The sequence below is a fragment of the Monodon monoceros genome, unplaced genomic scaffold (assembly GCF_005190385.1).
Source record: "Monodon monoceros isolate NGI ecotype Baffin Bay Population unplaced genomic scaffold, NGI_Narwhal_1 Super_Scaffold_21, whole genome shotgun sequence".
Classification (NCBI taxonomy): Eukaryota; Metazoa; Chordata; class Mammalia; order Artiodactyla; family Monodontidae; genus Monodon; species Monodon monoceros.
This window is the reverse complement of record NW_021703778.1, coordinates 153506569-153515222: the sequence shown is the minus strand read 5'-3', so window position 1 is coordinate 153515222 and position 8654 is coordinate 153506569. Positions and strand designations below refer to the sequence as shown.

Genomic DNA, 8654 nt, shown 5'->3' with positions numbered 1-8654 from the left:
GTCTGAGTGGGATGGGGACAGCCACTTCTGGCACTTACACAGGCAGCACATTGGAAATGGTCCCGATCTCTGTCAGCAACCGGACCACCACAGCCCATACCCCAATACACATTGAGAGCATGCACAGGCCCTGTCTGCCCAGCAGCTTGACTCAACATCAGGGTGGGGGTGGCAGAAACGGAGGGGAGTGATAGCTGTGAGGGACAAAGGATACTCCGGCCCCAAGCTGAGTTTAAGTAGGACAGGGGCAGCCATTACTGGTGCTGACACAGACAGCTCATCAGAAGCAGCCCAGACCTCTGTCTGGGGCTGGCCTGCCACAGCCCATGCCCCATCATAAGCAGACAGCCTGCACGGACCCCTCTTGTTCCAGCACTATTCCCTTCTGGGGCAAGGGTGTTGATGCAGAGAGAGGGGAGAACGCACACTTAAAAGGAACAGAGCCAGCTCAGACCCAATCCTCTGGGCTTATGCTCCAGGAACTGGAGATACTACACCATCTCCAATAGGGTAGCAAGAGCCACTGAGCAGAGGGGAAACCCTGCCTTACACTTGGCTCCAGCCCTAGCCCCTCCATCTCCAGCCCCACCTTCTACCAAGGTGGTAGCGGACAGCACACCCTGGGGAAAGAAGGGACTTGTGTTCACATCAAATCCAGCTCTCCTGCCAAAGTGACTGAGTACACACAGACTGTATAGGGATGCTGCCACATAAGGACAAACCTTCAGGATGACAATAGGTAACTGTTTCACCTAAATTTAAAGAGACAGAGAAATTAAGTAAAATGAGAAGACAGAAGAACTGGACTCAACTGAAACATCAAGAGAAAACCACTGGAAAAAAAAATAAAATGTAACAGAAATAGACAATTTACCAGATAAATAATTTGAAGCAAAAGTAATAACAACTCTAAATGAATTAGGAAAAAGAATAGATGAACAAAGTGAGAATTTTAATAAGAAACTAGTAAACATTTTTTTATAAGTCAGAACTGAAGAACACAATAATTGAAATGAAAGACACACTAAAAAGAATGAATAGCAGAATAAGTGATACAGAAGAACGCATAAATGATCTGGAAGACAGAATAATGGAAATCACCCAAAGAGAACAGCAAAAAGGAAAACAAATATAAAAATATGAGAACAGTTTAAGAGACCTCTCAGATAACATTAAGCATACCAACATTTGCATGATAGGTGTCCCAAAAGGAGAACAGAAAGAGAAAATGGTCCAAAATGTATTTGATGAAATAATGGCTGAAAATGTCCCAAACCTAAAGAAAGAAAGAAATACATAAGTACAGGAAGCACAGAAGGGAGTGGCATAATATATTCAAAGAGCTGAAAGGAGAAAATATGCAAACTAGGATACTCTACCCAATACAATTTTAGAATTGCAAAATGTGTTAGGTTGCCTTTTCATTTTGTTGATACTTTACTTTGCTGTACAGAAGATTTTTAGTTTGGTGTAGCCCCTGTAACAGTATCATTAGCTAAAACCACCACACTGTACATTAGGTCCCCAGAACTTGTTTATCTGGAAGTTTGTACCCTTTGACCAATATTGATGATTTATATTTTAAATCATCTTCTTAGAGTCTTTGATCTTCCCTTTTGAATAAAACAGGTAATTTTTCCTCTCTTCCCATCCACTCTACTTAAGCAGAGTTTGGGCTCTTGTGATTGTTTGTAAACCCAACCAATATTTAGCTCCTTTAGATTCTGTGATCAAAGTCCTGAGATTCCATGTTAATCTCTTTTATCTACAAACAGACGCTTGTCATTTTGTCTCCAGTTGCTGTGAGAACTTTACTATAGGTGGTATTACACTTTCCATCAGGCCTGGTTTGGGGGTCCCATCTCCCAGATTTAATCACACTACTACAGTTGGGTTAACCTGACACAATTGTTTCTTTCTTTAAAATGCGTTCTGTCCCCTTTCCTAGGGAAAGTCCCTTTTAGTTTCCAACTATGCTTCTAACCTTGATGTAAGGCCTTGACTCCCCGTAAATGGTTAAAAAGCTATTTCAATCCCTTAGGTCAAATGAATATATGCATATAGTTTCTGGAGGTGTTCTTCCTGCAAGTTAGTCTCCACCAACCCCTAGCTCTAACATATACAGTGTGTAGAGAAAACAAATAGAAATCATCTTTCAGTTCAAGAAAGTAGCCTCAACAACAAGTACAAAACTCTCATTTTGATAGCTATGTTAAGCCTACTTACTTCTCCCACCTGGCCCCCACATTGTGATATGACAGGGGAAAAGCAGTTTTATAGATCCCTGGTTATAAGTTTATTTTCTTAAAATAAATACAACAGTGAGTTATTACCAGCAAATGCCCGAAGGATGAGAAGATCAGTAGAGAAAAAAAGTGACACGCTTATTATTCGCAATGATGAACTCAAATGTGACAGCAACAGTAAATCCAGTTTCTACCTTTGCTGAAGGAAAAGGACTCCCAGGAGTAACAACTACCAAATGATCATGCTCCAGAAAGGTTGATGACTTAGGTTTATTTTCCTATTATGATGTAACACAAACGTTTAGGAAAGACTGATTTATGCCTTTGTGATGAAAGATTGATTTATTTCCTGCCCCACTAAAACATTAAGTGGGGCAGCAAACATAAGATAGCTAACATTACTTCACACACTGCAGTTACTCATATAATATTAGATTATCTTTCCTTATTTTTTCCCTTTCTTCTGTCTACTCTTTCTGAAATAAATTCAAGGTCATAAACTCCATAAGGGTAGGGACCTTGTCTGACTTAGTTCATCGATGTGTCTCCAATGCAAAGGTTCATACAGTTATTAGTTAAGGAAATTGGGCCAGTCATCTTTATTGAGTGTCTGCTCTTTGGCCTTGTGCTAAGCCTGGATGCAGTGACAACCGTAATAAATTAGACAGTGTTCTTGATTATAAAGAGTATACAACATAGTGGTAGAAACAGAGATATACAAGTGTAGCAAGGCAATATAACTATCGTAATAGAGGGAAAGTATAGTACCCAAAAAAACTGAGATTTTGCTGTTGACATAAGAAGATATTGAATGCAGAAATCCCTATGAAATACGGAAAAAAGTTCACTTGAACTTAAAGACCAGTATAAAACATTAACTGCTTTGTTATTCTTGTTGAACATCTGTGTATGAGGGACAAAAAGAGAGGTAAAATCATTCTGATTATCGTGTTTTCTTATCTGAGAGTAGAAGTATTTTTTGAACATCAGTCCAAAGAATATCAAGGCCAAAAAACTAAAATGAGAAGAGTCACAGAAAAGAGCAAGACAGGGACAAAAAGGGATGCAGAGAAACTGAGAAGCCCAGTGTGAAATGCTGGCTTAAGTGGACAAGAGCAGGGATCTTCACGCTTTAAGTGCTCATTACCAGATGACAAGGGATATTGGCTTGTCTTGGATCAATAAATGAAATAAAACATCACTGAGTAAGTGATGTTAAAAAGGATCATAATGATATTTCACACCAAATTTCAGCTTTTGCAAAAACAGAAAAAAATTGAAGAGAGAGGACATTATGCCTTGTATCAGTCTTCAATAACCTGCATATATTAGTCTCTCAATAAATGGTTGTTACGTGAATGAATACAAGTAGATGAAACATGATAAAAGAGACAATTAATGTGAGGTTACAGCTTTCCCACCTAAACTGAAGGATGATAACACAGAGTCAGAAGATAAGCATGGATTTTGAAAAAATACAGGTCTTAGTTTGAAACTTGAATTCACCTTTTATTACAAGTGTAACCTTGGAAAATTTCTTTCTAGCTTTTGAGACTGTTTTATTTTTTTCTTTCTTTTTTTTTTTTTTTTTGCGGTACACGGGCCTCTCACTGTTGTGGCTTCTCCCATTGCAGAGCACAGGCTCCGGACGCACAGGCTCAGTGGCCATGGCTCACGGGCCCAGCCGCTCCGCGGCATGTGGGATCTTCCTGGACCCGGGCACGAACCTGTGTCCCCTGCATCAGCAGGCAGACTCTCAACCACTGCGCCACCAGGGAAGCCCCGACTCAGTTTTCTTATCTGCAAAATATGGATGGTAGAGTAACTAACTCATCGGATTAAGTGAAATAATATATAAAGCCTTTGTAAGTGTTTTACACATATTCATTAACTAAATATTGAATATTTTTTCATGCTATAATTTTTCAATTTATTTTAGCTGCCTCAAAACCTCCAATTAGGAAATAAAAGTTTGAAGGAACAAGTAAGAAAGTGAGAGCACCTGGAATATGATTTGGAAATAATCTAAAATGATATGAAAAGACTTTTTCATATAGTAATGAAGAGTACGGGGCAGGAATTAAAGGTAACATGCTCCCCTGCAATTTTTTTTTTATAGATTTATTTATTTTTATTTATTTATTTTTGGCTGTGTTGGGTCTTCGTTGCTCCGCGCGGCCTTTCTCTAGTTGCAGCGAGTGGGGGCTACTCTTCGTTGCAGTGCATGGGCTTCTCATTGCGGTGGTTTCTCTTGTTGCGGAGCACAGGCTCTAGGCACGCAAGCTCCAGTAGTTGTGGCTCGCGGGCTCTAGAGTGCAGGCTCAGTAGTTGTGGCGCATGGGCTTAGTTGCTCTGCGGCATGTGGGATCTTTCTGGACCAGAGCTTGAAACTGTGTCCCCTGCATTGGCAGGCAGATTCTTTTTTTTTATTTTTTTTTTTAACAATGGAAGACACTTTATTTTTTTTTAAATCATCTCTCAACATTTCAACTCTTGGTAGAAATCAAATGCAATAACATCTGCTTTTTTAAATTAGCGTGTATTTATCTCAGTCACAGCAACCTCATACAATAAGATACACAACGAGGAGGAGCATGGTCACAGCATTTCCTATTCCAGTCCACGAACACAGTATTTCCGTGATGATACACACACTGGCCTTTCTCTTCCAGGACAAGTTAGTTATTCCTACTTTTGTCTGCTGGGTAAGTTACATGGCATCATGGTTGGTTAAAAGAGTTAGTGTAGTGCTAGAGCAGTCTGGAAATGGAAAACTAGAAAACTCAGGACTGGGACAGGCATGGCCACTTCTGAAACGTGAAAAGGAAGAACATCAGAGATGAATGCCCCAGAATGGGTGGGTCTTAGTAATAAAGTTGGTTGAAATTCAGCTTTATATACACATTGAATATCTACACGTGATCTACTAGATATATAGACAAAAAGCCATAGAAGATTTTGAAAACCTTAAAATCACGCAACTGAGTTGGAAGAACATCAGCAAATTCACAGTGGCCTCAGGATTCAGCCAGATTTAAATTTGCTCAAGAGTTGAATACCTCCTTCTATCAGAAAACCCACTGCATGTAAATTCCTACAACGTTCTGTACATCACAAACACTATGGCTAAAATATACTGTTAGTTCACAAGGAAGCAGTTTTATTTTCAAATTCTTGCCCCACTCCTGCTCTGCACCCCAAAAGGAAATCCGGGGTCAGCAATTCACATGAGGAGTTTAAGAGGCCTTTGGGTTTAGAAGCGCTGAGGCTCGGCTAAGAATATCAGGACACATCTGTCTGATGGGCGCACGCTGGCTCCTGCCCACTTTTAGTGCAAAAAGGTCACAAATGTTGTAGAGGAATCCTGGGAAACAGATGAAGGACGAGAAGAGGACTGAGAAGAGGGTGGTGGGAATCCCAAACGATTTTCCTTCTGAATTGAGACTCAGGAAGTTTGGAGTGCAAGGTTCACGCTCAGCAAGCGGCAAAGACCAGGCTGGAGATCCACAGGGTGAGGTTCCTGAATTGTCACTAGGTTGTCACAGTCTGCAGGCGCACAGACCTCTCGGCCCGGACTAACCCCCTAAGTGCACACTGGAGGTAGGTGTTAGAAATGTATTGTAGGGAAGACAGTGGCCCTCCACCAACTCAGGGGACATAGTCTCTGTTCCTCCTCTGCCCCTGCAATCTCCACTCTACCCTCGGGCTGTGGCGAGTGGAGGATACAAGGTGGAAGGGCATGAGCCCCTCCCTTGGAAGACTAAAGAACCCGGGGCATTTTTATAAATAGCTACATCGTTAATGTTTTAACCACTTTGAAAGATACAGCAAGTTGAATATTTATTTAAAAATAAATCTCAAAAATATCTATTTACAGTAAAGTTAGAGAGGCATGTGAAAACAGAAAGGGGGGAAAAGTCAGTCCCAGTGCGGAAGGTCCACCCTTCAGAGTGCTAGAGCCAACTTCACAAACCCCAAGGCTGAACTGAGCTGTGGAGGCAATAGGATAACATTAAGTGAATCCTGGACTCGGGTCACCTTCGATACGTGGAGAGGCAGGGAAGTTGGGTGGGGGGCTGCCTCCGGGGATCCTTGTGTGTGGGAAAGGGTGGTGGGGGGATGAGCCAGTGGATGAGACCCGGTGTGGCAGGAGGGCTCATTTCACAAGCCAACAGGCCTCTAGCTCACCACTCCAGGTGGGCGTTTGGAGGGGACCTGGAGGGCCCTTCCCAGTCCTAGTTGGCTTTGCCATGGGAGCAGTCGGCATGGCAAGAGTCCCAGAGATAGAAATCCTCTTTGAGAGACAAAAACAAAAGAACGGAACAGGGAGTGATTAGCAAAAATGAATCTGAATGCAAGTGCCATAGTCTCTCTTGCCAGGTGGCAAAGCAGCCATCAGCTGACATATCTGAGTCGCTACAGGAACTCCCACGTGGGGCAGCCGGCCACACGACCCCCCCCCCGCCCCCACAACCACGTGGTCAAGTGCAGGCCTCTGCTTCTGAGATCAACGCATTAACATTTCTTCCCCATGAAACCAGAAAGGTCAGTGGTGTAGCCCTTGTAGCAGGGAGGTGCAAGGTCGAGTCTATCTGTACACAAGATGGGAGAACTGGGCAGACTTGTAGTTCAGCTGGTTGTTGGGCATGAACTTGTGCAGCTCGCTCTTTTTGCAGCAGGGGTCGTAAAGGTAGGTGCTGAGGCAGGCGTCGCAGGAGGCTTTCGAACGCTGCGTGCAGGTGTTGGCGGCCCCCGGGCGGTCACAGAAGCCACAGCGGGAGGCAGCTGCAGGGGAGGGCTTGGATTTCGAATGGAGGTGCGGCGGCTGGTCGAGGCCCTGCGTCTGGCTTGCATACTTCTCCCGCAGAGATGACCCATAGGCCAGGCTGTCGTGGGCGGAGGCCTTGCTGGGGAAGCAGCCGGGCTTGGAGGCCGGGGAGCAGGCGAGCAGGCTGTCGCAGCGCTGGCAGAGGGAGGAGCTGCAGGACAGACCGCAGTTTTGGCACTTGGAGAGGGCGGACTCTTTGTCGGGGGGCGAGCGCTTGTGGTAGGTGGGGTGGGTGTCATTTCTGACCAGCCAGACATCTGGCTGCAGGGCATCCTGCCTCCGGTACGTGGCCCTGGGCTCCGAGTCTGTGTACAGATCCATATTCTCCTGAGCGGAGAAGTACGTGCCACGCAGCAAGCCAAGGCCATTGTTGGGGGAGGGGGATGGCAGGTCATCCGGGCTGCCGTGGGGGGAGCCGGACTGGTCAGGAGCGAGGGGAACGGGCGGATGATCTTGTCCTTGAGGTTGTCTCCCAAGTCTGCTGCCACAGGCTCCTTCTGCAAGCTCAACGAGGTCTTCAGGGGCGGCTTCCGGCTCTCCCAGTAATTGTCATAGGTGTCCACCGACCTTGAGGGTTTGGTCACATGGGGCTTGTAGTAGTCCTTGGCTGCCCGCTCGCTGGCCAACTTCTGGAGCACTAAGCGGGCCATGGAGGTTGTCAGGTGCTCCCGGCCCTCGGCCCGCCGCCGTAGGGCATCTAAGCAGCCTCGCACGTCCTCCGCGCTGCTCCTGCGCTGGCTCACCACGTCCAGCTCAGAGTAGCCTTTGTCCTTGACTTGGGAGTGGATTTCCAGCATCTGTTCACACTCCACCTTGGCCAGAAAGAGTTCAAAGGAGACCATCTTCACTTGGAGGGTCTCTACCAGCTCTTTGAGCTTGTACGCAGTCCCCAACTTGAGCACATAGCCCATGTAATTCAGGATGGCTCGGATGTCCTCTTCCAGTAATGTGGACTTGACGCAATAAACAAAGGGGCCCGTGTAGGTCTTGATGCTTCTGAATTCCTTCTTCCACGGGTAGAGGAAAAGGTTGACACCCACCGTTTCGAGCACACTGAAGGCACAGTGCAGAGCCCGCAGACTGGAGGAGCTCAGTGAGCGCAGAGAGCTCTCCACCACCTCATAGAACTGGATCAGCCGGAATCGATAGAAGGTATCCACCTTGTACAGGCTGAGCAGGGTCGAGGCTGCCACCCGCAGGGACTCATCACTGCCAGGCTGCTGCTTGCTGGGGGTGGTGTCCACTTTGCCTTCATGGAACTGCACGTACTTCCGAAATAAGTCATCCTTATATTTTGCATCCATTGAACTGGGTTTCCCCATCCGATCCGATCCAAGGACAGGGGCTACTTTATTTCCTCCATGGCTTCTGAGATAGAGGCAGGGACATTGCTAAAAGCATTGATATGTCGCCTGCCTGGACCAGCAGAGTGCTCCTGGCACTGCCGCCGAGGACGCCCCGGCCAAGGGGACCAAGAAGGAGTCACGGCCGCCGCCGAAACCGGGCCCGGCTGGGCTCTCGCAGCTCTGGCCGGCTGCAGGGTCCAGAAACCAGTAGCCCGGGGCCGCGGCGACCCGGAA

The 8654-nt window shown here is 45.9% G+C and overlaps 1 pseudogene; it reads right to left on the bottom strand.

Moving 5' to 3' along the window:
* Positions 1–6834: 6834 nt before the first annotated feature.
* LOC114903371 lies at positions 6835–8396 on the bottom strand (annotated as a pseudogene).
* Between the last annotated feature and the right edge of the window lie 258 nt (positions 8397–8654).